This window comes from Rhinatrema bivittatum, chromosome 14 (assembly GCF_901001135.1).
Source record: "Rhinatrema bivittatum chromosome 14, aRhiBiv1.1, whole genome shotgun sequence".
In the NCBI taxonomy this organism is placed as follows: Eukaryota; Metazoa; Chordata; class Amphibia; order Gymnophiona; family Rhinatrematidae; genus Rhinatrema; species Rhinatrema bivittatum.
This window is the reverse complement of record NC_042628.1, coordinates 57,454,638-57,481,933: the sequence shown is the minus strand read 5'-3', so window position 1 is coordinate 57,481,933 and position 27,296 is coordinate 57,454,638. Positions and strand designations below refer to the sequence as shown.

Below are 27,296 nucleotides of genomic sequence, written 5' to 3'. Positions count from 1 at the left end.
AACAGCACCCTGACAGACTTCCCCTTGAGAAGCGGAAGGAAGGCCTGCAATGCTAGCTGGACCGCTCTAGTCTCCAGACGACTGATTGACCATCGTGTTTCCTCTGGAGACCACTGCCCCTGCACTGATCTCCGGAGTCAAACTGCTCCCCAGCTGGACAGGCTGGCATCCGTGGTCACCACCATCCATTCCAGTACCACCAAGGGGACGCCACATCTCAAGTTGTCTGAGAGCAGCCACCAATCCAGACTGGACCGAGCCGACTGTCAGCGGGAGGAGCCAATGGAACTGTTCGGAAACCGGATTCCAACGGGAAAATAATGCTGACTGCAATGGCCGCATATGGGTGAAGGCCCATAGAACCAGCTCTAGAGTTGAAGTCATGGAACCTAGAGCCTGCAAGTAATCCCAGACCTTCGGAAGATGCTTGGACAGGAATACCCTCACCTGCCCTTGTAATTTGACAATGTGGTCTGAGGTTAGGAAAACTCTCCCCGTTCGGGTGTCAAACAATACCCCCAAAAATTCCAATGATTGGGAGGAGATTAGATGACTCTTGGCCCTGTTGACCACCCAGCCGAGCGTATTCAATAACTGCAGTACACTTTGGATCGCTGCCTGGCAAAGTGCTTCAGACTTCGCCCGAATCAGCCAATCATCTAAGTACGGGTGCACCAGCAACCCTTCTCTGCGTAGCTGCGCTGCCACTACCACCATGATCTTGGTGAATGTCCTGGGGGCTGTAGCAAGGCTGAAGAGCAGAGCTTGAAACTGGTAGTGCTGTCCCAGGATGAAAAATCTAAGGAACCGCTGCTGATCCGCCAGGATTCCGATGTGTAAATATGCCTCCGTCAGATCCAGAGATGCTAGGAACTCCCCCGGTCGAACTGACGCAATGACTGACCGTAACGTCTCCATGCAGAAGCGGGGTATCCGAAGGCATCTGTTGACCTTCTTTAAATCGAGGATGGGCCAGAAAGACCCCCTCCTTTTTTGGCATGACAAAGTAAATGGAGTAACGGCCCTTTCTCTGTGCTGACGGAGGGACCGGAACAATTGCGCTGAGATCGAGAAGGCGTTGTAAGGTCTGCTTTACCATTTGACGCTTTATGGCATACCCACAAGGTGAGATCAGAAACCAAGGGTGAGGTCGGTGTGCAAAATCTAAAGCGTAGCCGTGTTTTATCACAGATCATACCCACTGGTCAGATGTGATTTTGGCCCATTCCTCGTAAAACAGAGACAATCTGCCCCCTACCACTGGACCCGAGGAATGGACCAGCTGCCCATCATTGCGAAGATTTACCATTTGGGGTAGACTGAACCGTTGCCCGCAAAAGGGCTGAGACCAGGACTGCTGTCTGCCAGCATTCTGCTGAAAGGAACAAATGAAAATTGGTTCTTACCTGCTAATATTCGATCCTGTAATACCACAGATCAATCCAGAAAAGTGGGTTGTGGAGTCAGAGAACAATTAGAACTTTGTGTTGCGATCCCGGTCGCTAGACACCTGCTGCCTCCCGCTGCAGGCCGCAATGGGGCATGACGCTTCCTGGGCCTGCTGGGCCTCCTTGAGGTGGCGTCTCCGCGAGGGAGACGCTGCAGAGTCTCGAGCTAAACCCCGCCCCTTCCCAGGGCGCGTGCGCGAGGGGGGATTTCTTAACAGTCCAGCCACAGGGAGCTCCGGCCCGCCCCTTTGATGATGTCAGACGCCAGCGACTACTTAAGGCCGGCGTCTGCTCTGAGGAAATTGCTTAGCAACAAGGTTTCTCAGTCTCTGAGTACCTAGTTGCTGTTCCTGATCTCGCTCCGCTTCCAGATTCTCCTCGGTTAGTTCTTTGGTTTCTGACTTTGGCTCTGCTTCTGATTCTCCGTGTCAGCCACCTGCCTCTACCTCTGGCTTGTCTTCTCGTCTCGTCTCATTCCTTCACCTATGTCCCAGTGGTCTGGGTCCTCACGAGCTCCTCTCGTGGGGACCCAGTCCTTATGAGCTCCTCTCGGGGGGACCTCGGGCTTCCAGGGTGAAGACTCCACTTTCATCTCCGTCTTGGTTCCGCCTCCCAGCCTGTGCCATCTCTAAAGGATTCGCTCTTCTCATCAGCGCACTCCACCAGGCCGGCCTAAGGGTCCACCGTTCTGTTTGCAACAGTTTGCTAAGCCATGGACTCGGCGGATCTCTCCGGACTGCAAGCTATTCCTGGGATGGCCCAACGACTGCAGCAGCAGCAACACTGTCTCGATGTCCTGGCTGCCACCGTCGAGCGATTGGTGAATCGACTGGATGCCACTCCGCCAGAGCCACCGCTGGTACCTCCTCCAGTACCCACAGTAAACATAACTGCACCCACTCTGCTTCCAGCCCCCTCCCGCTACGCGGGCGATGCCAAGGGTTGCCAAGGATTCCTGAACCAGTGTTACATAAGGTTCTCCTTACTTCCAGGACAGTTCCTGTCAGATTCAGTGAAGGTTGCCTACATCTTGTCGCTGCTGGATGGGAAGGCATTGAATTGGGCTTCACCAATGTGGGAGCGTCAGGATCCTTTGTTGAACAATTTGCAGCAGTTTGTTCTCAACTTCAAACAAGCCTTCGATGAACCCGCGCGCCTGCCTACAGCTACATCAGAGCTGTTATAGCTAAGTCAGGGATCTCGGTCTCTGGCAGACTATGCTATCGAGTTTCGTACTCTCGCAATGGAGGTAGGATGGCGCAAAGACAGCTTGCAGGGAGTCTTTTTGGAAGGTTTGTCTGGTCGCATCAAGGATGAGTTGGCCACCAGAGACATTCCTGATAATCTCAACGACGTAATCGAATTAGCCGGTCGGATACACCGACGCCTCCAGCAAAGGGCCAAGGAGGGCCGTTCTTTTCGCTGGCCCATATCTTTAGCACCAGTCTTCTCTAGACCCGTGATGACGCCTTCAAGTCACAGAACAGTACAATCAGAGCCATCAGTTGAAGAACCTATGCAGTTAGGCCGCACGCCGTTGAATGCCGAGGAGAGGCGAAGACCCCACGCATTGGGATTGTGTCTATACTGTGGCAACAAGGGCCACTTTCTAGCTCAGTGCAAGGAGCGCCTGGAAAACGCCAAAGCCTAGGCAGTACAGGGGAGCTACTCCTAGGTTGTATTAATTCTGCTCCTCAATGTACTGTACCGGTGACACTAGAATATCCAGGAGGGTCTTTTCATACTCTCGCCTTCATAGACTCTGGAGCGGGTGGAAACTTCATTTTATTGGATTTGGTGCAACAGCTGTGTTTGCTTACTGTTCCTCGAAGCCCCCCGCTACGCATCACTTCTATCCGAGGTACAGTCCTTCCTGGAAGTATTTCTGACTCTACAGTTCCTCTGACTCTTCGGACCGGAGTGCTACATTCGGAAGAGATATCTTTCTTGATTTTGGAGAAAGCTGTGCATCCGGTGGAACTGGGATTGCTGTGGTTACAGCAGCACTTTCCCATAATTCACTGGGACTCCTTACAAATAGCTCAGTGGAGCCCCTTTTGTTTTTCCAACTGTCTCAAGTTGCCGAGACCTTCTATCGTGCACATGCTAAGTACTTCAGTATTGCCTCCTACACCTTACATGGACTTTGCAGAGGTTTTTTCAAAGAAGAAAGCAGAGATTTTGCCAAGTCATTGCCCCTTTGACTGTGCCATAGACTTATTACCCGGCACCACGCCGCTGCGTGGTAGAGTGTATCCTTTGTCTCTGCCGGAGTCACGTGCAATATCAGAGTACATCACTGAGAACCTTGCCAAGGGATTTATTCGCCCTTCTCGATCACCAGCTGGAGCGGGGTTTTTCGTGGGGAAAAAGGATGGTACACTCAGACCCTGTATTAATTACAGAGGCTTGAACGCCATTACTAAGCGAGATTGGTACCCCCTTCCTTTAATTCCGGAACTCTTGGACAGAATGCAGGGGGCAAAGATGTTTACCAAGCTAGATATGCGGGGAGCTTACAATTTAGTTCGCATTCGTCCTGGAGACGAATGGAAGACTGCCTTTAATACAAGAGATGGGCATTATGAATACATAGTAATGCCGTTTGGCTTGTGTAATGCTCCACAGTCTTCCAGAATCTCATGAATGAAGTGTTGAGACAGATGCTGCACTCGTATGTCATAGTGTATTTGGAAGACGTCTTAATTTATTCCCAAGATCTAGAGTCCCACTGCCAACATGTTAGACAGGTGTTGCAAGTCATGAAAGACAATCACTTGTATGCCATACTTGAGAAATGTATGTTTGAATGTGAGTCGCTATTGGGACCCTTACTGTTCAATATATTTATAAATGATCTGGAAAGAAATACGACGAGTGAGATAATCAAATTTGCAGATGACACAAAATTGTGCAGAGTAGTTAAATCACAAGCAGATTGTGATAAATTGCAGGAAGACCTTGTGAGACTGGAAAATTGGGCATCCAAATGGCAGATGAAATTTAATGTGGATAAGTGCAAGGTGATGCATATAGGGAAAAATAACCCATGCTATAATTACACGATGTTGGGTTCCATATTAGGTGCTACAACCCAAGAAAGAGATCTAGGTGTCATAGTGGATAACACATTGAAATCGTCGGTTCAGTGTGCTGCGGCAGTCAAAAAAGCAAACAGAATGTTGGGAATTATTAGAAAAGGAATGATGAATAAAACGGAAAATGTCATAATGCCTCTGTATCGCTCCATGGTGAGACCGCACCTTGAATACTGTGTACAATTCTGGTCGCCGCATCTCAAAAAAGATATAATTGTGATGGAGAAGGTACAGAGAAGGGCTACCAAAATGATAAGGGGAATGGAACAACACCCCTATGAGGAAAGACTAAAGAGGTTAGGACTTTTCAGCTTGGAGAAGAGACGACTGAGGGGGGATATGATAGAGGTGTTTAAAATCATGAGAGGTCTAGAACGGGTAGATGTGAATCGGTTATTTACTCTTTCGGAGAGTAGAAGGACTAGGGGACACTCCATGAAGTTAGCATGGGGCACATTTAAAACTAATCGGAGAAAGTTCTTTTTTACTCAACACACAATTAAACTCTGGAATTTGTTGCCAGAGAATGTGGTTCGTGCAGTTAGTATAGCTGTGTTTAAAAAAGGATTGGATAAGTTCTTGGAGGAGAAGTCCATTACCTGCTATTAAGTTCACTTAGAGAATAGCCACTGCCATTAGCAATGGTTACATGGAATAGACTTAGTTTTTGGGTACTTGCCAGGTTCTTATGGCCTGGATTGGCCACTGTTGGAAACAGGATGCTGGGCTTGATGGACCCTTGGTCTGACCCAGTATGGCATTTCTTATGTTCTTATGTTCCCTTCTTAGGGTACCTCGTGTCATCTACTGGCTTTCAAATGGATCCAGAGAAAGTATCAGCAATCACAAACTGGCCCCATCCCATGGGGGTGATAGCCTTGCAGCGTTTCCTCGGATTTGCGAACTTCTACAGACATTTTATTCCTAATTACTCATTGAGAGTTGCACCCTCACTGCACTGACTCGTAAAGGGGCGGATGCCAAAGAATGGCCCAAAACAGCTCGTCAAGCTTTTGAGGATTTAAAACGAGCTTTCCTGATGGACACTTGTTTGTATCATCCAGACCCGCAACGCCCTTTTATTGTGGAAGTAGATGCCTCCAGCATCGCAGTAGGAGCGATACTCAGTCAGCACTCAGATACAGGCAAGTTGTTTCCATGCTCCTACTTCTCCAAAACGTTTTCACCAGCCGAGTGCAACTACAGTATAGGGGACAAGGATCTTTTAGCAATTAAGTTGGCCTTTGAGGAATGGAGGCAATGGCTAGAAGTTGCAATCCATCCTGTCATAGTCTACACTGATCATAAAAACTTGGAATTCTTGTGTCAAGCACAAAGGCTGAACCCCAGACAAGCCAGGTGGTCTCTTTTTTTTTTTTTTTTAACCATTTTGATTTTACCCTTCGCTACTGGCCAGCATCCAAAAATATCCGTGCGGATGCCTTGTCCCGTACTGAGTTAGAGGAGGAGGAGGAGCGTCCTCAATACCTCCTGGATCCCGCTAAGATCAACTTGGCTGCTGTGACCGTGAGTTCTCTGGGGAGGACAGTATTTCCCAAGCGTCTCCGGACAAGGGTCTTGAGGTAGGCCCATGATTCCCTGACTGGTGGCCACATTGGTCGAGACAGGACTTTGGATTTATTGAACCGCTATTACTGGCGGCCAAACTCACTTATGTGAGTTCCTGTCCTACCTGTGCTAGACAAAAACCTCAAATTGGTCCAATGGGAAAACAGTCATTTGGGTCACGGTGGACCGTTTTTCCAAAATGGCTCATTTTGTGCCATTGACTAAGCTGCCATCTGCACCAGAGTTAGCACTGCTATTTGCACAACACATCTTTCGCATTCACGGACTTCTGCAAGACGTTTCTGACAGAGGTCCGCAGTTTACGGCCCGCTATTGGAAAGCTCTGTGCAAGAAATTTGAGGTACAACTCAGTTTCTCCACCGCATTTCATCCCCAGAGTAACGGTCAAACAGAACATATGAACATAAGAAATTGCCATGCTGGGTCAGACCAAGGGTCCATCAAGCCCAGCATCCTGTTTCTAACAGAGGCCAAACCAGGCCACAAGAACCTGGCACTTACCCAAACACTAAGAAGATCCCATGCTACTGATGCAATTAATAGCAGTGGCTATTCCCTAAGTAAAATTGATTAATAGCCATTAATGGACTTCTCCTCCAAGAACTTATCCAAACCTTTTTTGAACCCAGCTACACTAACTGCACTAACCACATCCTCTGGCAACAAATTCCAGAGCTTTATTGTGCGTTGAGTGAAAAAGAATTTTCTCCGATCAGTCTTAAATGTGCTACTTGCTAACTTCATGGAATGCCCCCTAGTCCTTCTATTATTCGAAAGTGAAAATAACCAAGTCACATCTACTCGTTCAAGACCTCTCATGATCTTAAAGACCTCTATCATATCCCCCCTCAGCCGTCTCTTCTCCAAGCTGAACAGCCCTAACCTCTTCAGCCTTTCCTCATAGGGAAGCTGTTCCATCCCCTTTATAAGAACATAAGAACATGCCATACTGGGTCAGACCAAGGGTCCATCAAGCCCAGCATCCTGTTTCCAACAGTGGCCAATCCAGGCCATAAGAACCTGGCAAGTACCCAAAAACTAAGTCTATTCCATGTAACCATTGCTAATGGCAGTGGCTATTCTCTAAGTGAACTTAATAGCAGGTAATGGACTTCTCCTCCAAGAACTTATCCAATCCTTTTTTAAACACAGCTATACTAACTGCACGAACCACATTCTCTGGCAACAAATTCCAGAGTTTAATTGTGCGTTGAGTAAAAAAGAACTTTCTCCGATTAGTTTTAAATGTGCCCCATGCTAACTTCATGGAGTGTCCCCTAGTCCTTCTACTATCCGAAAGAGTAAATAACCGATTCACATCTACCCGTTCTAGACCTCTCATGATTTTAAACACCTCTATCATATCCCCCCCTCAGTCGTCTCTTCTCCAAGCTGAAAAGTCCTAACCTCTTTAGTCTTTCCTCATAGGGGAGTTGTTCCATTCCCCTTATCATTTTGGTAGCCCTTCTCTGTACCTTCTCCATCGCAATTATATCTTTTTTGAGATGCGGCGACCAGAATTGTACACAGTATTCAAGGTGCGGTCTCACCATGGAGTGATACAGAGGCATTATGACATTTTCCGTTTTATTCATCATTCCTTTTCTAATAATTCCCAACATTCTGTTTGCTTTTTTGACTGCCGCAGCACACTGAACCGACGATTTCAATGTGTTATCCACTATGACACCTAGATCTCTTTCTTGGGTTGTAGCACCTAATATGGAACCCAACATCGTGTAATTATAGCATGGATTATTTTTCCCTATATGCATCACCTTGCACTTATCCACATTAAATTTCATCTGCCATTTGGATGCCCAATTTTCCAGTCTCACAAGGTCTTCCTGCAATTTATCACAATCTGCTTGTGATTTAACTACTCTGCACAATTTTGTGTCATCTGCAAATTTGATTATCTCACCTCGTCGTATTTCTTTCCAGATCATTTATAAATATATTGAACAGTAAGGGTCCCAACACAGAACCCTGAGGTACTCCACTGTCCACTCCCTTCCACTGAGAAAATTGCCCATTTAATCCTACTCTCTGTTTCCTGTCTTTTAGCCAGTTTGCAATCCATGAAAGGACATCGCCACCTATCCCATGACTTTTTACTTTTCCTAGAAGCCTCTCATGAGGAACTTTGTCAAACGCCTTCTGAAAATCCAAGTATACTATATCTACCGGTTCACCTTTATCCACATGTTTATTAACTCCTTCAAAAAAGTGAAGCAGATTTGTGAGGCAAGACTTGCCCTGGGTAAAGCCATGCTGACTTTGTTCCATTAAACCATGTCTTTCTATATGTTCTGTGATTTTGATGTTTATAACACTTTCCACTATTTTTCCTGGCACTGAAGTCAGGCTAACCGGTCTGTAGTTTCCCGGATCGCCCCTGGAGCCCTTTTTAAATATTGGGGTTACATTTGCTATCCTCCAGTCTTCAGATACAATGGATGATTTTAATGATAAGTTACAAATTTTTACTAATAGGTCTGAAATTTCATTTTTTAGTTCCTTCAGAACTCTGGGGTGTATACCATCCGGTCCAGGTGATTTACTACTCTTCAGTTTGTCAATCAGGCCTACCACATCTTCTAGGTTCACCGTGATTTGATTCAGTCCATCTGAATCATTACCCATGAAAACCTTCTCCATTACGGGTACCTCCCCAACATCCTCTTCAGTAAACACCGAAGCAAAGAAATCATTTAATCTTTCCGCGATGGCCTTATCTTCTCTAAGTGCCCCTTTAACCCCTCGATCATCTAACGGTCCAACTGACTCCCTCACAGGCTTTCTGCTTCGGATATATTTAAAAAAGTTTTTACTGTGAGTTTTTGCCTCTACAGCCAACTTCTTTTCAAATTCTCTCTTAGCCTGTCTTATCAATGTCTTACATTTAACTTGCCAATGTTTATGCTTTATCCTATTTTCTTCTGTTGGATCCTTCTTCCAATTTTTGAATGAAGATCTTTTGGCTAAAATAGCTTCTTTCACCTCCCCTTTTAACCATGCCGGTAATCGTTTTGCCTTCTTTCCACCTTTCTTAATGTGTGGAATACATCTGGACTGTGCTTCTAGAATGGTATTTTTTAACAATGACCACGCCTCTTGGACATTTTTTACTTTTGTAGCTGCTCCTTTCAGTTTTTTTTCAAACAATTTTTCTCATTTTATCAAAGTTTCCCCTTTTGAAAGTTTAGCACGAGAGCCTTGGGATTTGCACACTGTTCCTTTTCCAGTCATTAAATCAAATTTGATCATATTATGATCACTATTGCCAAGTGGCCCCACCACCGTTACCTCTCTCACCAAGTCCTGTGCTCCACTGAGAATGGGCCGTTTGGTCTTCTTCTGCCGTCATTTCTATGTTTCTATGTTTCTATAAGATCTAAAATTGCTCCCTCTCTCGTCGGTTCCTGAACCAATTGCTCCATAAAGCTATCATTTATTCCATCCAGGAACGTTATCTCTCTAGCGTGACCCGATGATACATTTACCCAGTCTATATTGGGGTAATTGAAGTCTCCCATTATTACTGCACTACCAATTTGGTTAGCTTCCCTAATTTCTCTTAGCATTCACTGTCCATCTCACCATCTTGACCAGGTGGACGGTAGTATACCCCTATCACTGTAGTCTTCCCTGATACACAAGGGATTTCCCTGATACACAAGGGATTTCTGAACCTTCTCCATCGCAACTATATCTTTTTTGAGATGCGGCGACCAGAATTGTACACAGTATTCAAGGTGTGGTCTCACCATGGAGCGATATAGAGGCATTATGACATTTTCCGTTCTATTAACCATTCCCTTCCTAATAATTCCTGACATCCTATTTGCTTTTTTGACTGCTGCAGCACACTGAGCTGACGATTTTAAAGTATTATCCACTATGATGACTAGATCTTTTTCCTGGGTGGTAGCTCCTAATATGGAACCTAACATCGTGTAACTACAGCAACGGTTATTTTTCCCTATATGCAACACCTTGCACTTGTCCACATTAAATTTCATCTGCCATTTGGATGCCCAATCTTCAAGTCTTGCAAGGTCCTCCTGCAATGTATCACAGTCTGCTTGTGATTTAACTACTCTGAATAATTTTGTATCATCTGCAAATTTGATAACCTCACTCGTTGTATTCCTTTCCAGATCATTTATATATATATTGAAAAGCACCGGTCCAAGTACAGATCCCTGAGGCACTCCACTGTTTACCCTTACGCATGTTTACCCTTGCGCATGAATCGCTCCCTAAAGACTTTCCTTCAAGCTTTTGCTAACGACAAACAGAACAACTGGGTAGAGTTACTACCCTGGGCTGAGTTTTCCTACAATAATCAAACTCATTTGGCTACTGGAAGGTCGCCCTTTCATGCAGTATATGGGAAGCAACTTAAACCACCGCTACCCCTTTCTGTGCCATCACCGGCAGCCCAGTTGTCTGCCCAGCAATTGTATAGACTTTGGAATTCCATCCAAAGTAAACTCACTGATTCAGCAACAGCCGCTAAAAGGCATGCCGACCGGCATCGTCGGTCAGCGCCAGTGTTCCTTCCGGGAGATAGAGTCTGGCTCAGCACCAAGAACATTCATTTCAGGTTGCCTTCTAAAAGACTAGCTCCTAAATTCTGCGGACCATTCCGAGTTGCTGAGAGAGTTGGAATGGTTTCCTATTGTTTACGCCTGCCTACTGCGCTACGCATCCACAATGTATTTCACGTTTCTCTTCTTAAACCAGTAGTCCCTTTCTCGATTTCATCGGAGATCTCCTGATACTGAGGAGAACCCCGCTGCTGATGACCCTATATACCAGGTTAGAGAGATTCTTGATGTACGTTTCTTCAACCGTCGCTGGGAGTCCTTGTTAGCTTGGGAAGGCTATGGCGAGGAAGAGAACACTTGGGAGCCCGCTCACAACATCCTAGACAAATCTCTTCTGCAGCAGTTTCACTTGGATCATCCTAGTAAACTGGGTCCTTTGAAGAGGGGGCGTAAGGGAGGGGTAACTGTTGCGGTCCCGGTCGCTAGACTAGCGACCGGGTCCTTACCTGCTGCCTCTCACTGCGGGCCGCAACGGGGCATGGCGCTTCCTGGGCCTGCCGGGTCTCTTCGCGGTGGCGTCTCCACAAGGGAGACGCCGCCGAATCTCGAGCTAAACCCCGTCCCTTCCCAAGGCACGTGCGCGAGGGGGGATTTCTTAATGGTCCAACCACAGGGAGCTCTGGCCCGCCCCTTTGATGACATCAGACGCTGGCAACTACTTAAGGCCGGCGTCTGCTCTGAGGAAATTGCTTAGCAACAAGATTTCTCAGTTTCTGAGTACCTAGTTGCTGTTCCTTCTGTTCCTGATCTCGCTCCGCTTCCAGATTCTCCTCAGTTAGTTCTTTGGTTTCTGACTTTGACTCTGCTTCTGATTCTCTGTGTCAGCCGCCTACCTCTACCTCTGGCTTGTCTTCTCGTCTAGTTCCTTCACCTAAGTCCAAGCGGTCTGGGTCCTTACGAGCTCCTCTCGGGGGGGACCTCGGCTTCCAGGGTGAAGACTCCACTTTCATCTCCGTCTTTGTTCCGCCTCCCGGCCTGTGCAATCTCCAAAGGATTCGCTCTTCTCATCAGCGCACTCTGCCAGGCCGGCCTAAGGGTCCACCGTTCTGTTCACAACACTTTGGGCACTGCTACATAATGAGAGTGCCACCTGCAATCACTCAGTATTGACCTGTACCCAAGCCCATGCTAACAGAACTAAATAATGAAGGGTAGCACCCAACCAAATTTCCGGACTACCACTTCACCGCTGGCAAAAACCAGACCGAACAACTGCTAAAACTGCTCCATGAATCATGTCTGCAAAAAAGGAGCTTCAACAATAAAAAACTTAAGCAGGTTCTGACCAAGACAGTCTTTCAGGTATCTGAAGAAAGAGGTGGGCCTCTGGACTGATCTGTGGTATTACAGGAAGGAAAATTAGCAGGTAAGAACCAATTTTCATTTCCTGAACATACCCAGATCAGTCCAGAAAAGTGGGATGTACCCAAGCTACCCTACACTGGGTGGGAACCCGAAAGACCCGCACGAAGCACACTCTCCCTGAAGGTTGGTTCATCAGAAGCCTTAACATCCAATCGGTAATATTTTGTAAAAGTGTGAATAGAAGACCACACCGCCGCCCTACAGATCTCCTGAGGCGACAGTAACTGACACTCTGCCCAGGAGGTAGCCTGAGCCCTAGTAGGAATGAGCTCTGAGACCCAAAGGCACCTGATGCCCTCGGGCTATGTATGCCGCACAAATGGCTTCCTTAATCCACCTTTGACGCTTTGTCCCCCTTCTTTGGGCCACCAAAGAGAACGAACAAATGATCAGAACGTCTGAAGTCATTGGTAACCTCCAGATAATGCAATAAAGCGCGCCGCACATCCAAAAGATGAAGGTCTCTGTTCTGAGAAGACTCCAGCGACCAGTTAGAGAACCCCAGAATCTCCACAGTTTGAAGTGAAAGGCTGAAACCACCTTAGGGACAAAGGACGGAACCGTACGTCCCAATCGTCGGAAATCCGAAAAAAAGGATCCCAACAAGACAGTGCCTGCAACTCTGAGATCCGACGGGCCGAGCAAATGGCCACCAAAAACACTGTTTTCAAAGTCAGATCTTTCAGGGAAACTCCACAAAGAGGCCCGAAAGGAGCGCCACATAGAACTCGCAGGACTAAATTCAAACTCCAATCTGGACACACCGAATGGATAGGAGGGCGCAAACGTTTGACCCCCTTAAGAAACCGAGCAATATCCGGATGCGCTGCCAGCGAACAGCTGTCAAAGTTTCCCCACAAGGCACCTAAAGCTGCAACTTGTATACGAAGGGAATTGAATGCTAAGCCCTTAACAAGGCCCTGTTGCAGAAAGTCAAGCACCTGAGGAACATGCACCGCTAAAGAGTCGCAGGAACGCTGATGACACCACGTCTCAAAATGCTTCCAAACTCTCACATAGGCCATAGAGGTGGCAGGACGTCTTGCCTTTGGAGGGAGAAATGACTTGTTCTGATAACCCCTCAAGCGTAAACGTTGCCTCTCAAAAAGAAGCCGCGAGAGAGAAGCGATCCTCCCGATCCGAAAATATGGGCCCGACAGAGCAGATGCGTTAGATGAGCCAGCTGAAGTGGACCCTCTAGAGCCAAGCATACCAGATCCGCGAACCATGGACGACGTGGCCACTCCGGCGCCACCAGACTCACTCTTCCCGGGTGCCGCTCTATGCGACGGAGAAGCCGACCTATGGGGGGCCAGGGCGGGAAGGCATACAAAAGAATCCCTGTGGGCCAAGGATACACGAGAGCATCTATGCCCACCGAGCCCTGTTCTCGGCGACGGCTGAAAAAAATGAACTGTTTTTGAGCTCACCTGCGTTGCCATCAGATCCAGCTGAGGAGTTCCCCCATCTGGTGCGAATGAGATTCCACACCTCGAGAGATAGTTCCCATTCCCCTGGGTCTAGTTGCTGACAGCTGAGATAATCGGCTTGCACATTCTCTACTCCCGTGACATGGGATGCGGCAATGCCCTTGAGATGGTGCTCCGTCCAGGTGAACAGAAGACGTGCCTCCAGTGCTACGGCGAGACTTCGAGTCCCACCTTGCTGGTTGATGTACACGCCACTGTTGTCGCATTGTCCAAGAAGACTCGCACCATTCTGCACTGGATCCAGGGAAGAAATGCCCGCAGGACCAGACGTACAGCCCTGGTCTCGAGCCGGTTTATGGACCAGGATCTTTCCATCGCCGACCAGAGCATTTGGGCGGACCTGTCTGTACACACTGCCCCCCAACCTGAGAGGCTGCCATCGGTGGAGATTATCAGCCAATTCGGAGTGTCCAAATCCACTCCCCGTTCCAGATTGTTCAGTGACAGCCACTATGACAGACTGGCTCTGGATTCCGGAAGTAGAGGCGTTGGTAGATGGAATTGCTCCAACACCGGGCTCCAGCGAGACAAAAGCGCACGCTGTAAAGTTCTTAAGTTAGCGAACGCCCAAGGATCCAAGTCCAAGGTTGAAGCCATGGAGCCCAGGACCTGAAGATGATGCCACACTGTGGGATTGTTCCTTCGAGGAGGGAATGTATTTGTTCCTGCAACTTCCCTATTCGGTCCGCCGCTAGAAACACTTTGCCAGCAAGGTATCGAATTGTGCTCCGAGATAAATCAACTTCTGAGTGGGTTCCAAGTGACTCTTCTGCACACTGATTACCCAACCTAGGGATCGCAATGTGAACATCACCATGTGCACTGATCTCTAGCAGTCTTCCCGAGACTTTGCGTGAATCGACCAGTTGTCCAGGTACGGGTGGACCAAGATTCCCTCCTGACAAAGGAAGGCCACCACCATCACCTTGAACGTGCGAGGAGCTGTTGCGAGACCAAATGGGAGGGCTCGAAATTGGAAGTGTCGTCCCAAGACCTTGAACCGCAGAAACCTCTGGTGATTCAGCTGGATCGGAATGTGTAAATACGCCTCCGTGAGGTCCAGAGAAGCGAGAAACTCCCCTTTTCGAACCACGGCCATCACTGTCCTCAGGGTTTCCATACGAAAGCGAGGAACCCAAAGGCAACAGTTCACCTTCTGCTGATTGAGGATGGGCTGAAATGTGCCCTCTTTCTTGGGGACCACAAAGTACATGGAGTACCGACCTCGCCCCTGTTTAGCCTCCGGAACTGGGATAATAACTTTGAGCTCGAGAAGTCATTGTAGAGTCATCAGGACCACCTCTTGCTTGACACTTGAGGCCACTCGGGACTCCACAAAAACCTCCCGGACCGAGCGCGAGAACTCCAGTGCATACCTGTCTTTGATCACTTCTAAGACCCAGCGGTCTTGCCCATTCCTTGTAAGTTGGATAATCTGCCTCCGATAGCTTCGACGATGGAATGGGTGCTCGTGGCTTCATTGGGGGCTTTTATTACTTCCTGCACCAAGATGTCCCGAATCTCTTCTGGGCTGGCGACCCCCTCGAAAGGACTGCTGGCGCCCCAAAGCAGGTTGTGCAGAGTATCTACCCGCTCTGAAGTGGCGAGAGTCCAGAAACCTAGCTCGAGGAGGGAAGACTTTCTTAGAAGATCTTTTATCTTCCGGCAATCGATTGCCCTTGGATTCAGCAAGCAGCTTTACCAGCTGATCCAGATCCTCCCCAAACAGGAGCTTGCCCTTAAAGGGTAGATTACAAAGCTGGGACTTGGAGGACAAATCCCCCACCCAATTTCGCAGCCAGAGACTCTGCGCTGACACCATACCTCTCTCCGAGGTCCTCACCAGATCATACAAAGCAACTACAACATAAGCGATGCCTGCTTCCAAGTGGGCGGATTGCAGAGCCCCACTGTCGCCCGTACTGGCCCCGGCAGCCGACTCCTGGACCTAACACAGACAGGCCCTCTGCATGAGGCTAGCGCAAACCGCCACCTGAAGGCTTAGCGCAGCAACCTCGAATGCTCGCTTCAACTGGATCTCCAGCTTGTGGTCCTGCATATCCTTAAGGGCAGCTGCCCCAGCAACTGGAATAGTGGTCTTTTTCGGGACTGCCAAGACCGCGGCATCCACCTTTGGAATCTTCAGTAAATCCAAAACATCAGACGATAACTGGTACGGGTACAGTTTCGCCCACCTTCAAGATGGAATCCGGAGTCTCCCACTCCCGGGTCAATAGTTTGCGAACCTTCTTAGGCAGAGGAAAAGATGTTTGGGACCCCTAATGTCGTCGAGGACTGGATTGACGCCCTCGTTGTCAGACTTTTCTTGAGAAACCTTAAGTCCCAGAACTTCAAGGACCTGGGGAATAAGAGGTCTTAACTCATCCCGATTGAACAAACGCACCACGCTGGAGTCATCCCCCTCCGCAGAAGGGTCATCGGGCTCATCTGGATCATCAGTATCCACGTCAGCCGGATCCGGCCACAGATCTGGGTCTGCCGCCCCTACTACTCCAGAAGCTGGCATCGCCCCAGATCCCGGGATCGGATCTCACGTACACTGGGGAGAATCTCCTGTGGAGTGAGCCTGATCAGGGAGGCGCTGACGAGGATCCGTGCCCCGACCTCTGTTCGCAGACAGGTCCGAACCTGCCCCCAGGAGACTGGGCCGCTTTACCGCTGAGCGTTTCCTTGCCAGGAACATTCTGGGGAAAACCCCTCCAGGTCCCCCTCCCCCACTGGAGAGTCGGCTGGGGTGATATCAGTTCCCCCGGTGAGGTCTTCCCTCACCGGGGCTAGAATAGGCGGAGAATCCTCTTCCCGCGAAGCCGAGACAGACGTTCCTTCCACAAGAGAGGAGGCAAGAAGCCCTGAAGAGCCCTCTAACCCCAGGGAACATGCTGCGCATAAGGAGGCCACATCTAACGCCTGGCTGCGTGACCCACACGCGCAGCAGGCCTGCGATTCTGTTTTCAGTCCCATCCGTAGCAGTGCGCCGATAATCTGATTGGAGCCGCAACGTGGAGAAAAATTTCAGACAGGCAGGACCAGAAAAACAAACTTTTCGTGCTGCAAGCTAAGAGACTACCAGCTGAGGAGAAAAAAAACGCGCGCAGCCGTGCTGCGGGAAATGAGCCTGTCTATAGTGAAATCGCAAGGCCTCTAAGCAGGGAAGCGGCAAGTAAACGAGGCACACGGAGAAAAACTCACCCTTGCCCTCAGAAAACGACCCGGAGCCCAGGGAGCTGAGGGGAACACTGCTGACAGCTTCCCCAGCCAGCCTTAAAAGACCCGGTCCCTCCTGCACCTCTCCTTACCTCAGCACTGAAGACTGTCAGTCAGCCGCAGTGAAAACAGCTTTTTTTTTTTTTTTTTAAATTAAACTTTACCAAGACACAGAGAAAAAATGTTGCAGGAGACAAGGGAGCAGCTGTAGCAGAGACGGTGGTGAGTAGCCAGGAGCCCCTGGTCGTCAGACACTGAACTTTGGCGGGCGAAACTCTGACAGGAATATCCAATTCCCCGGATGTCCGGCTTCTACTGAGGGATGGCCCATGAAGGAGCCTAACACCTCAGGAAGTGACTGTAAACCAAAAGATTAAATTCAAACTAACTAAATAAAAAATATAACTAAAGGCTGCAAGTGTGCATCTGTACCACCCGCTGGAGTCAGAGAAATACTGAGTGACTGCAGGTGGCACTCTCGTTATGTAGCAGTGCCCAAAGTTCTAATTGTTCTGACTCCACCTGCTGGTAAGGATACACAACCCACTTTTCTGGACTGATCTGGGAATGTTCAGGAAATGGGCGTTCGGGACGCTCAAGTTCTCCGACCCCCGCGAAAGCGGGACCTAAAAGCAAAAGCTCCCCTTGATTTTGGTCTGTCTTCCGGTAACCGATGAAGTTTATTCTCACCCAAGGACTGAAACATGTCCTCCAGCTCCTTTCCAAACAACAGCTTGCCCTTAAAAGGCAGGGATCCCAACTGGGGATTTGGAAGAGACATCCGCAGACCAGTTTCATAACCACAATAATCAACATGCCGAGACAGTGGAAACCATGGACTGAGCGGACGTCCGTAAAAGGTCACTATAAGCCACCTCCACCTTAAGGCGCCCTGCCTGAAGAGCTTCTTCCTCAAACAGAGACTCGTTGGCCTGCAGTTGTTGCACCCAGCAGAGACCTGCTCTCAGAGCAAAATTGCTACACATCGCTGCTCGAACACCCAGCGCAGAGACCTTTAAGATCTTTTTAAGCTGTAGCTCAAGCTTTCGATCCTGCAGATCCTTGAGGGCTGTGGACCCCGTGACCGGGATAGTAGTCTTTTTCGTGACCGCAGACACTGCTGCATCCACCTTCGGAACCTGAAGAATCTCTAAAGCCTCCTCCAGCAGAGGATAAGGCTTGTCCATTGCTTTCATGACCTTTAACCCCAAATCTGGGGTGTCCCACTCTCTGAAGAGCAGGTCCATCGCAGAGAAATGGAAAGGAAGAGACGTAGGAGGCCTCCTCAGGCCCAACACCACAGGGTCCATAGACCCTAAGCGAGACTCTTCCTGAGGTGCCTCAATCCCTAATTCCCCCAAAATAGCAGGAATGAGGGGTGCAAGTTCCTCCTTTCGGAACAGGCGGACCACCTTTGGATCATCTCCCTCGACGACATGGGATTGCTGAGCAGCACTCTGCTGCTGGTCCCCCTTGCCCTCTACCCCCCTCAGGGGCTGGGCCAGTAGGTCCTGACCTTCCTGGTCCGGCGAATCTGAGGACGTGTCAGAATCATCCTGTGGCGCCATGGACCTCAAAGGGCGCTTTGTCTTTAAGGACCCCCCTTGATCCTCAGACCGAGGCCGCTGTTTGGCCTTAGAGGGTGGCACCGAGAAAACCCTGGGGCTAGCAGCCTGCTTTTTACTTTCCTTCCGGGCCTTAAAGGCCTTATGCATCAATAAAATAAAGTCTGAGGAAAATGAAGAGGAAGAGCTCTCATAATCCATCCCCTATCATCCCCATGTGCCTTAGCATCTGCCCGCACAGGAGAACTAGGCCGCGGAGCGGGCTGCTGGGGAGACAGAGGGGGCAGGAAATTCCCTTCCCCCTTTGTGGGTTGAGATGCCGCGGAGAAGGAGATTAAAATGGCGCTTGTTCCTGCGGGAAGGGCCTTGAGGAAGGAGCCGGCAGCTCCCCAAACGTTATCTCCACCGACCTCCCACGAAGACCCCCCCCCCGGCGGTCTTGGAGGTTCCCTCACCTCCGGGGATGCAGGCTGAACACAGCCCATCCCTCGAGAGGCACATGTGCCCAGAGCCGCATGCTCGACAAGACGCTCTGCGCGGCATAAGAGAGCCAGGAAAGGAAACAAAACTTTTTTTTCTTTTTTTGCGAAACGGAGAAAGCCGGCAATAAACAAATCCCATGTTCCCCGACCGCCGTGGCAGGGAAGGAAAGGGAGAGCCTCGGTAACACGAAAAGAAAACTGGTCAGCAAAAAATGTTTGGTTTTTTTTGTGGTTAATCAAACCTGTCCTGTTGCTCCCGGGTCTGGGTCCTGCAGTGGTCCTGCTGGGGTGAGTGATCTGGGCTCTCCGGTATCACCCCAAGCTGGGCTGCACCGCGGCAAAGGAAGGGCCCTCGAACCTGAGCCATAGCCGCCTCCAAGACCAGGAGGGGTGGTCCCCTCAGGATCTGCCAACCCCCTGGGGAGGCTGAAGGATGTTCTCCTTTTCTCTAGGTTTTTTTTTTTTTTTTTTGGGGGGGGGTTAATTTAAATAAACTTAAGAAAACCTGACTAACAACTGTCCTCTTTTTTTTTTTTTTCTTACCAAGTAACATAGTAACATAGAAACATAGAAATGACGGCAGAAGAAGACCAAACGGCCCATCCAGTCTGCCCAGCAAGCTTCACACATTTTTTCTCATACTTATCTGTTTCTCTTAGCTCTTTGGTTCTATTTCCCTTCCACCCTTCCTCCCTTCAGTACAGACTGTGATTTTTGCACCTCCACACTTGCTGGAGACAGAGTAATACTGGCAGACTGTGGATGGCACCTTGGTATATAAGGTAGAGTGTCAAAACTCTCTCTGTCTCCATCTGCTGGAGGGGAGGCAAAACATAGGAGTCTGGACTGATCCGACACTCATGCACATAAAGGAAAATTAGTTTTTACCTGATCATTTTCATTCCTCTAATACCACGATCAGTCCAGACCATGGGTTAAGACTCCTGCCCAGCAGATGGAGAGACTAAAACTGTAAGGGTATCCTATAACAGGACAGAGCCTACTCTGCAGCCCTTCAGTATAACCATTGTCAAAGCAGAATAAAGATAACCAGTAAAAGATCAAGCAAGTAACAAAAGAATCTAAACAGGTAACGAGATAACTCTCAGAACGGAAACAACTGCAAACATTGAATGGACTCTGTATAAGATCGCTCTTGTATATCCCTCATCATGATAGACGCTTCCGGTGCCTTTAAGTATAATCGTAGAGAAATTCCAGTGCCATGGACAGATCCAGAGTACCTGTAGGGACAAAAAGAAACAAAACTTCGAGCGACCGAGGACAGACGGGAGGGCGACTGGACTGATCCGTGGCACTATGGGAACAAAAATTATCAGGTAAGAACTAATTTTCCTTTTCATGTACGTACCCGGATCAGTCCAGACCATGGGATGTACCAAAGCTTCCCTAGACAGGGTGGGACAGAGATAGATAGTCCTGCACGAAGCACCTGCCTGCCAAAGGAACCAAACACTGGAGCCTGTACATCAAGGCGGTAGTGCCGAGCAAAAATATGCAGGGACTTCCATATAGCGGCCCTGCAAATTTCCTGCATAGAGACCGAACGACTCTCCGCCCAGGAGGTAGCCTGAGAATACAAGGAATGAGCCTTTAAGCCGTCTGGAACCGCGCGGCCTTGAGACATATAGGCAGACGAGATCGCCTCCTTCAACCAGCAGGTGATCGTAGCCTTGGAAGCTTGCTTGCTCGTTTGGGCCGCTCCAAAGAACAAAAAGATGATCCGAGACTCTGAAATCATTGGTGACCTGAAGATACTGCATCAAGATGCGTTTTACATCAACGCGGCGAAGGTCACCCCCATCCTAACTGGCGATATCCTCAGAGGAAAAAGCAGGGAGCTCCACTGTCTGACATGAAAGGAAGAGACAACTTTCGGGAGGAAAGATGGTACAGTCTTGAGGGAGACTCCCGAATCAGAAAAACGCAGGAAGGGCTCCCTACAGGACAGCGCTTGGATCTCCGACACCCTTCTGGCAGAGCAGATAGAGACTAGAAAAACCATCTTAAGTGTGAGATCCTTAAGGGTAGACTGTCGGAGGGGTTCAAAGGGAGCCTGACAGAGGGCCCGAAGAACCAAATTAAGACTCCACAAAGGACAAGTGGAACGGAGAGGCGGATTCAAATGCTTGCCGCCCTTGAGGAAACGGACAACATCTGGATGCGACAACTGCGTAACCATAAATATTGCCCAAGAGGGAGCCAAGAATGGACACCTGCACCCGGAGCAAACCAAAGGATAGACCCTTGGAGAAGCCTCTCTGAAGAAAGGAAAGAATCAGGGAAACCAGAGCCGCATGCGCCGACACACCTGACTCCGCACAGACTACCTTCCATATCTGGACATAGGCGAGCGAAGTAGAGGTCTTGCGAGAGCTCCTTATATCCCTTCTGCCTTAGTCTCCGCCGTTCAAAAGCCAGGCTGCTAGACAAAAGTGATTCGCCTGGTCAAAAAATACGGGACCTTGACGGAGCAGACGTGGAAGATGGCCGAGGCGAAGATGGCCGTCCGTCGCCAGGTTGACCAGATCCGTGAAACACGGTCTGCGGGGCCACTTGGGAGCTATGAGAATGACTGGACCTGTGTGGAGTTCTATTCTTCGGAGAACCTTTCCCACTAGGGGCCAAGGTGGGAACACGTACAGAAGGACATCGCGGGGGCCAAGGAAGGACTAGTGCATCTACCCCTTCCGAGCAGTGCTCCCTCCAGCGGCTGAAGAACCTGGGAGCTTTGGCATTGCCCAGGGTCGCCATCAGGTCCAGGTGAGGAAAGCCCCACCTACGGATGATCAGTTCCATCGCTCTGTCGGACAACTCCCACTCGCCCGGATCGAGGCGCTGGCAACTCAAGAAATCGGCCTGGACATTCTGCTTGCCTGCTATGTGAGAAGCTGCTAGGCGTTCCAGGTGGCTCTCCAGGGCTACCAGACAACTCCCTGTCGATTGATGTAGGCCACCGTGGTGGAGTTGTCCGAGAGCACTCGCACTGCCTTGCGGCGGATCAATGGGAGGAAGACTTGGAGAGCCAGTCGGACTGTTCGGGCCTCCAGGCGATTGATATGCCAGCGAGACTGAACCGGGGACCAATAGCCTTGGATAGCTTGAGACTGACAGATTACTCCCCACCCGGAGAGGCTGGCATCCGTCGTGACAATGACCCACTGTGGCGTCAGTAGGGAGATTCCTTTCAGAAGGTGCGTTAACGATAGCCACCACTGTATGTCGACGATGGTAGAGTCGGAGAGTGGGAGGGCCGTCCGAAACTGCTCCGACACCGGCTTCCAGCGGGAAAGCAAAGCTTTCTGCAATGGACGCATATGCGCAAACGCCCAGGGGACCAGGTCGATAGTGGAAGCCATGGTCCCCAGAACCTGAAAGTAGTCCCATGCCGTAGGGAGTGGCATGGAAAGAAGATTTTGGACTTGGTCCATTAACTTGAATGCCTGAGCGTCCGGCATGAACACCTTGCCAACCCGGGTGTCGAAGCGAGCCCCCAGAAATTCCAGGACCTGGGAGGGCTGTAGATTGCTCTTGGGAAAATTGACTATCACCGCAGGGAGGTGAGAAGAGCAAGGACTCGGTTGACTGCCAGCTGGGAAAGGTCCTCTGACTTGGCCCGCACGAGCCAATTATCCAGGTAGGGATGATTAGGACTCCTTCTCACCGGAGGGCGACTGCCACCACCACGACTTTGGTGAAAGTGCGCGTTGCTGTGGCCAGCCCAAAAGGCAGGGCCCTGAACTGAAAATGCTGGCCCAAGACGTGGAATCGACAAAACCTCTGATGCTCGCGTTGAATTGGGATGTGGAAGTAAGCCTCCATCACGTCGAGAGAGGCCAGAAACTCCCTGGGGTGAACGGCCGCGATTATCGCCCTCCGGGTTTCCATCCGAAAATGGGGTACCCTGAGGTCCCGGTTGACTCTGTTGAGGTCCAAGATGGGATGGAAGGACCCGTCCTTTTTCGGCACCACGAAGTAGATGGAATACTGGCCAGCACCTTGTTCGTCTGCCGGGACTGGGACTATAGCCCCCAGCCCCTGAAGCTGGGCGAGAGTCTGGCACATGGAAGGCTGCTTCTGGAGACCGCAAGGAGAGACAATGTGCAAATCCAGAAGGTCTCGAGCAAACTCTAAAGCGTAACCTTTGCTTATAATCTCGAGGACCCACTGGTCCGATGTGATTTTGGCCCATTCCTCGAAGAACAGGAATAGACGACCACCTAAATCTGGAACGGAGGAATGGGTCGCCGGATCTCATTGAGGAGTGGGCTTGGCTGCGGGACGCTGGGAGGCCCCATCTCGGAAGGCCCGACAGGACTGAGGCAAGTACTGAGATCTGGAGGAGAAACCTCTAGAAGAAGCACCTCGCGCCCAAGCAGAATACCTCCGCTGACCCCGGAAGTGGGAACGAGTAGGGAAAAAGGCTCTCGACTGCTTAGGGCGGTCCTCAGGCAACTTATGAACCTTGTTCTCACCCAAGGAGTTAATAAGTTGCTCGAGGTCTTCGCCGAAAAGCAACTTATAAGAACACAAGAACATAAGAAATTGCCATGCTGGGTCAGACCAAGGGTCCATCAAGCCCAGCATTCTGTTTCCAACAGAGGCCAAACCAGGCCAGAAGAACCTGGCAATTACCCAAACACTAAGAAGATCCCATTCTACTAATGCAATTAATAGCAGTGGCTATTCCCTATGTAAACTTGATTAATAGACGTTAATGGATTTCTCCTCCAAGAACTTATCCAAACCTTTTTTGAACCCAGCTACACTAACTGCACTAACATCCTCTGGCAACAAATTCCAGAGCTTTATTGTGCGTTGAGTGAAAAAGAATTTTCTCCTATTAGTCTTAAATGTGCCACTTGTTAACTTCATGGAATGCCCCCTAGTCCTTCTATTATTTGAAAGTGTAAATAACCGAGTCACATCTACTCGTTCAAGACCTCTATCATATCCCCCCCTCAGCCATCTCTTCTCCAAGCTGAACAGTCCTAACCTCTTCAGCCTTTCCTCATAGGGGAGCTGTTCCATCCCCTATCATTTTGGTTGCCCTTCTCTGTACCTTCTCCATTGTAACTATATATTTTTTGAGATGCGGCGACCAGAATTGTACACAGTATTCAAGGTGCAGTCTCATCATGGAGCGATATAAAGGCATTATGACATTTTCCGTTTTATTCACCATTCCCTTTCTAATAAGTCCTAACATTCTGTTTGCTTTTTTGACTGCTACAGCACACTGAGCCGATGGTTTTAAAGTATTATCCACTATGATGCCTAGATCTTTTTCCTGGGTGGTAGCTCCTAATATGGAACCTAACATTGTGTAACTACAGCAAGGGTTATTTTTCCCTATATGCAACACCTTGCACTTGTCCACATTAAATTTCATCTGCCATTTGGATGCCCAATCTTCCAGTCTTGCAAGGTCCTCCTGTAATGTATCACAATCAGCTTATGATTTAACTACTCTGAATAATTTTGTATCATCCGCACATTTGATAACCTCACTCTTATTCCTTTCCAGATCATTTATATATATATTGAAAAGCACCAGTCCAAGTACAGATTCCTGAGGCACTCCACTGTTTACCCTTTTCCACTGAGAAAATTGACCATTTAATCCTACTCTGTTTCCTGTCTTTTAACCAGTTTGTAATCCACAAAAGGACATCGCCTCCTTTCCCATGACTTTTTAGTTTTCGTAGAAGCCTCTGATGAGGGACTTTGTCAAATGCATTCTGAAAAGCCAAATACACTACATCTACCGGTTCACCTTTATCCACATGTTTATTAACCCCTTCAAAAAAATGAAGCAGATTTGTTAGGCAAGACTTCCCTTGGGTAAATCCATGTTGAGTGTATTCCATTAAACCATGTCTTTCTATATGCTCTATGATTTTGATCTTGAGAATAGTTTCCACTATTTTTCCTGGCACTGAAGTCAGGCTCATAACAGGTGTTATGCTCTACTCCTCAAGAAGGGAGGAGTTAGCAATCTGATATGCTCAGCTCCTGTAGAAGGGGATGCCGGAGAAAGACGGCAAGAAGATGCCGTGGCAGCTAACCGTCCATCAGACCCGGAGGGAGTCGCCATAGAGGTAAAGAGGGCAGAGTGAGGGCGTCGAGCAGCGACGGACACAACAAAAGGAAAGTGTGCCCAACCGTGCCTTGGAAGAAGAGTCCACCAACCAATTGCGCAGCCAGAGAAGGAGCCTGGCCAACACCGCAGAAACCATTGCCTTCGCCTGGACGGGGAGTAGGTCGTAAAGAGCATCCACTGCATATGCTATCGTGCCCTCCAACCGTTCAGCCTGCTCCGCCTCTGCAGACGGGAGGTCCTGGATGCTGAGCAATTGTTGAACCCATCTAAGGCTTGCCCGCTGCATGAGACTGCTGCAGATCGTCGCTCGAACTCCCAAGCCCAGAAACTCGAAGATCTGCTTGAGATAGAATTCGAGCTTGCGGTCCTGAACATCCTTCAAGACCGCGGCCCCACCACTGGGATAGTGGTGTGCTTAGTGACTGCCGACAGAAGAACACACCGTGGGAATTTTCAACATTTCCAGGCAATCCTCAGGGAGAGGATAGAGCTTGTCCATAGCTCTCCACACTCGGAGCCTCCCATTCCCGGAGGAGCAGTAATTTATGCATGGGATGGAACGGAAAAGAGCGAGCAGGAGCCCTGAGGCCCGTCAGGACCGGGTCCATGTTGGCTGGCATCGCAGCCGTGAGGGGGTCCACTGGAGGACTCAGTACCCAGTTTCTGAAGAATAAAAGGAATGAGAGGCTCCAGTTCCTCCTTCTGAAAAAGGCAAAGCGGGGGAGGCGTCCCAGGCATGTCAGCATCCGGATCCTGGTCCGGAGCCGCAGGCTGGGCCAGAGGATCCAGAGGGATAGGGACACCCGGTACCATCCGCAACCTAACGGTCCCCTGCGCATCCGGCACCATGGGAGCAGACGGAGAAGGCAACCGTGGAATTTTGGCGGGAGGGGGACCTCCTCTTGCAAACTGGCCAGATAAGACTTGTGCATTAACAGCACAAATTCTGAGGTAAAACGTGGCCTGCAATTGCCGGGGGAGGGGGGGGGAGGGGAGGTGGGTCAGGAATCTCATCCTGGGAAACTACAGGGCTCAAAACGGGAGGAGGAACAAAAAAAATTTGACTCCTCTCCCTCAGGCAGCTCTGAATCGGGAGCTGCCGAGACACCCAAGATGGCTGCCGTTCCCGCGGTTTGCCGACCTGGGAACAGCCTGGTCATGCGGTGGGGGGATTGACCCCGGGCTGTCAACTTGGTCGCTGCCGGGGCGGGACCTTCCTCACCCGGCAGACACCTCGAGCACAGCCCCTCGCGGGAGAAACGCGACGAGGGCTCTCCACAGGCAAGGCAGTAAAGTGAACGCGGCATGATCAAACAGAGAGCTGCGAGCACACAGGGCATGATCAAAAGGAGAGCTGCGAGCAGTAACAGAAACAGCTGAGCTGAGGTGCCGGGGGAGGAGCGGAGGCAGTGGAATGAACCCTGCGCGCTCCTCAGCTAAAAATAACTTGCTGCCGAGTAAGGCAAAAGACCAGGAGGATTAAGTCTTTGCCTTTGTTGTTCAACTTTAAAAAATTCTTTGAATCCCCATTGAATACCCCATAGAATAACTCAAGGAACTCCCCAATAAAAAAAATTTTCCAACTCCAACTCCTTGGCAGTTCAAAAGTCCAACATGTAATTCCCTACCTATTGTCAGTCCTAAACTCTTTACACAACCCCACACCGATGTTATCTGCCTCAGCCTATATTAGGCTTTGTATATTGTATTTCTTTGTTATTTAACCCCATATATTTATCTCCAAGTTATTTCTACCTGTTTTTTGTAAGACATTTTCTTGTCACTGTTATTGTTCAAAATGTAAACCGAATTGATCAGTAATTCTGTTATTGGAAAGTCGGTATAGAAAAGTTCTAAATAAATAAATAAATATTTTCGCTTTTATTTTGTTAATCAGATCTAGCAAGGAAATGGAGCTTCCTTGCAGGCACCGGGGAAAAGAGCGTCCCGGGAGAAAGGCAGCCAATTAGGGGGAGTGACTGGACCACCAGTATCGCCCCACACAAAGAACACCGGGAAGAGGGCCTAGGCTGCGAAAACACAAGGGGCAAGCCCCCTTAAGTCCCCCAAGAGCGAAGGAGACAGCTCTGTCTCCTGACTGAAAAAAAAAAACTCAGAGTCAGTTCAAAGATTTCCTTTTTTTTTTTATATCTAGAGGAAATACTTGCTTGATCTTGAAGAAAAGAGACAAAGGAACCCTGCATGGCAAGGGCTAAAGAGCAAAACCAGGGAACCGCAGGGTGAGCTACCTGACATTTGCTGGAGACAGACAAATACTGAAAGGCTTCAGGGT

At 49.3% G+C, this 27,296-nt stretch overlaps 1 protein-coding gene across 6 annotated transcripts in view; it reads right to left on the bottom strand.

The window, feature by feature from the left end:
- Positions 1–27,296, bottom strand: part of XRCC1 (X-ray repair cross complementing 1) — a 339,102-nt gene that overhangs the window by 37,816 nt on the left and 273,990 nt on the right. The window lies entirely within an intron of this gene.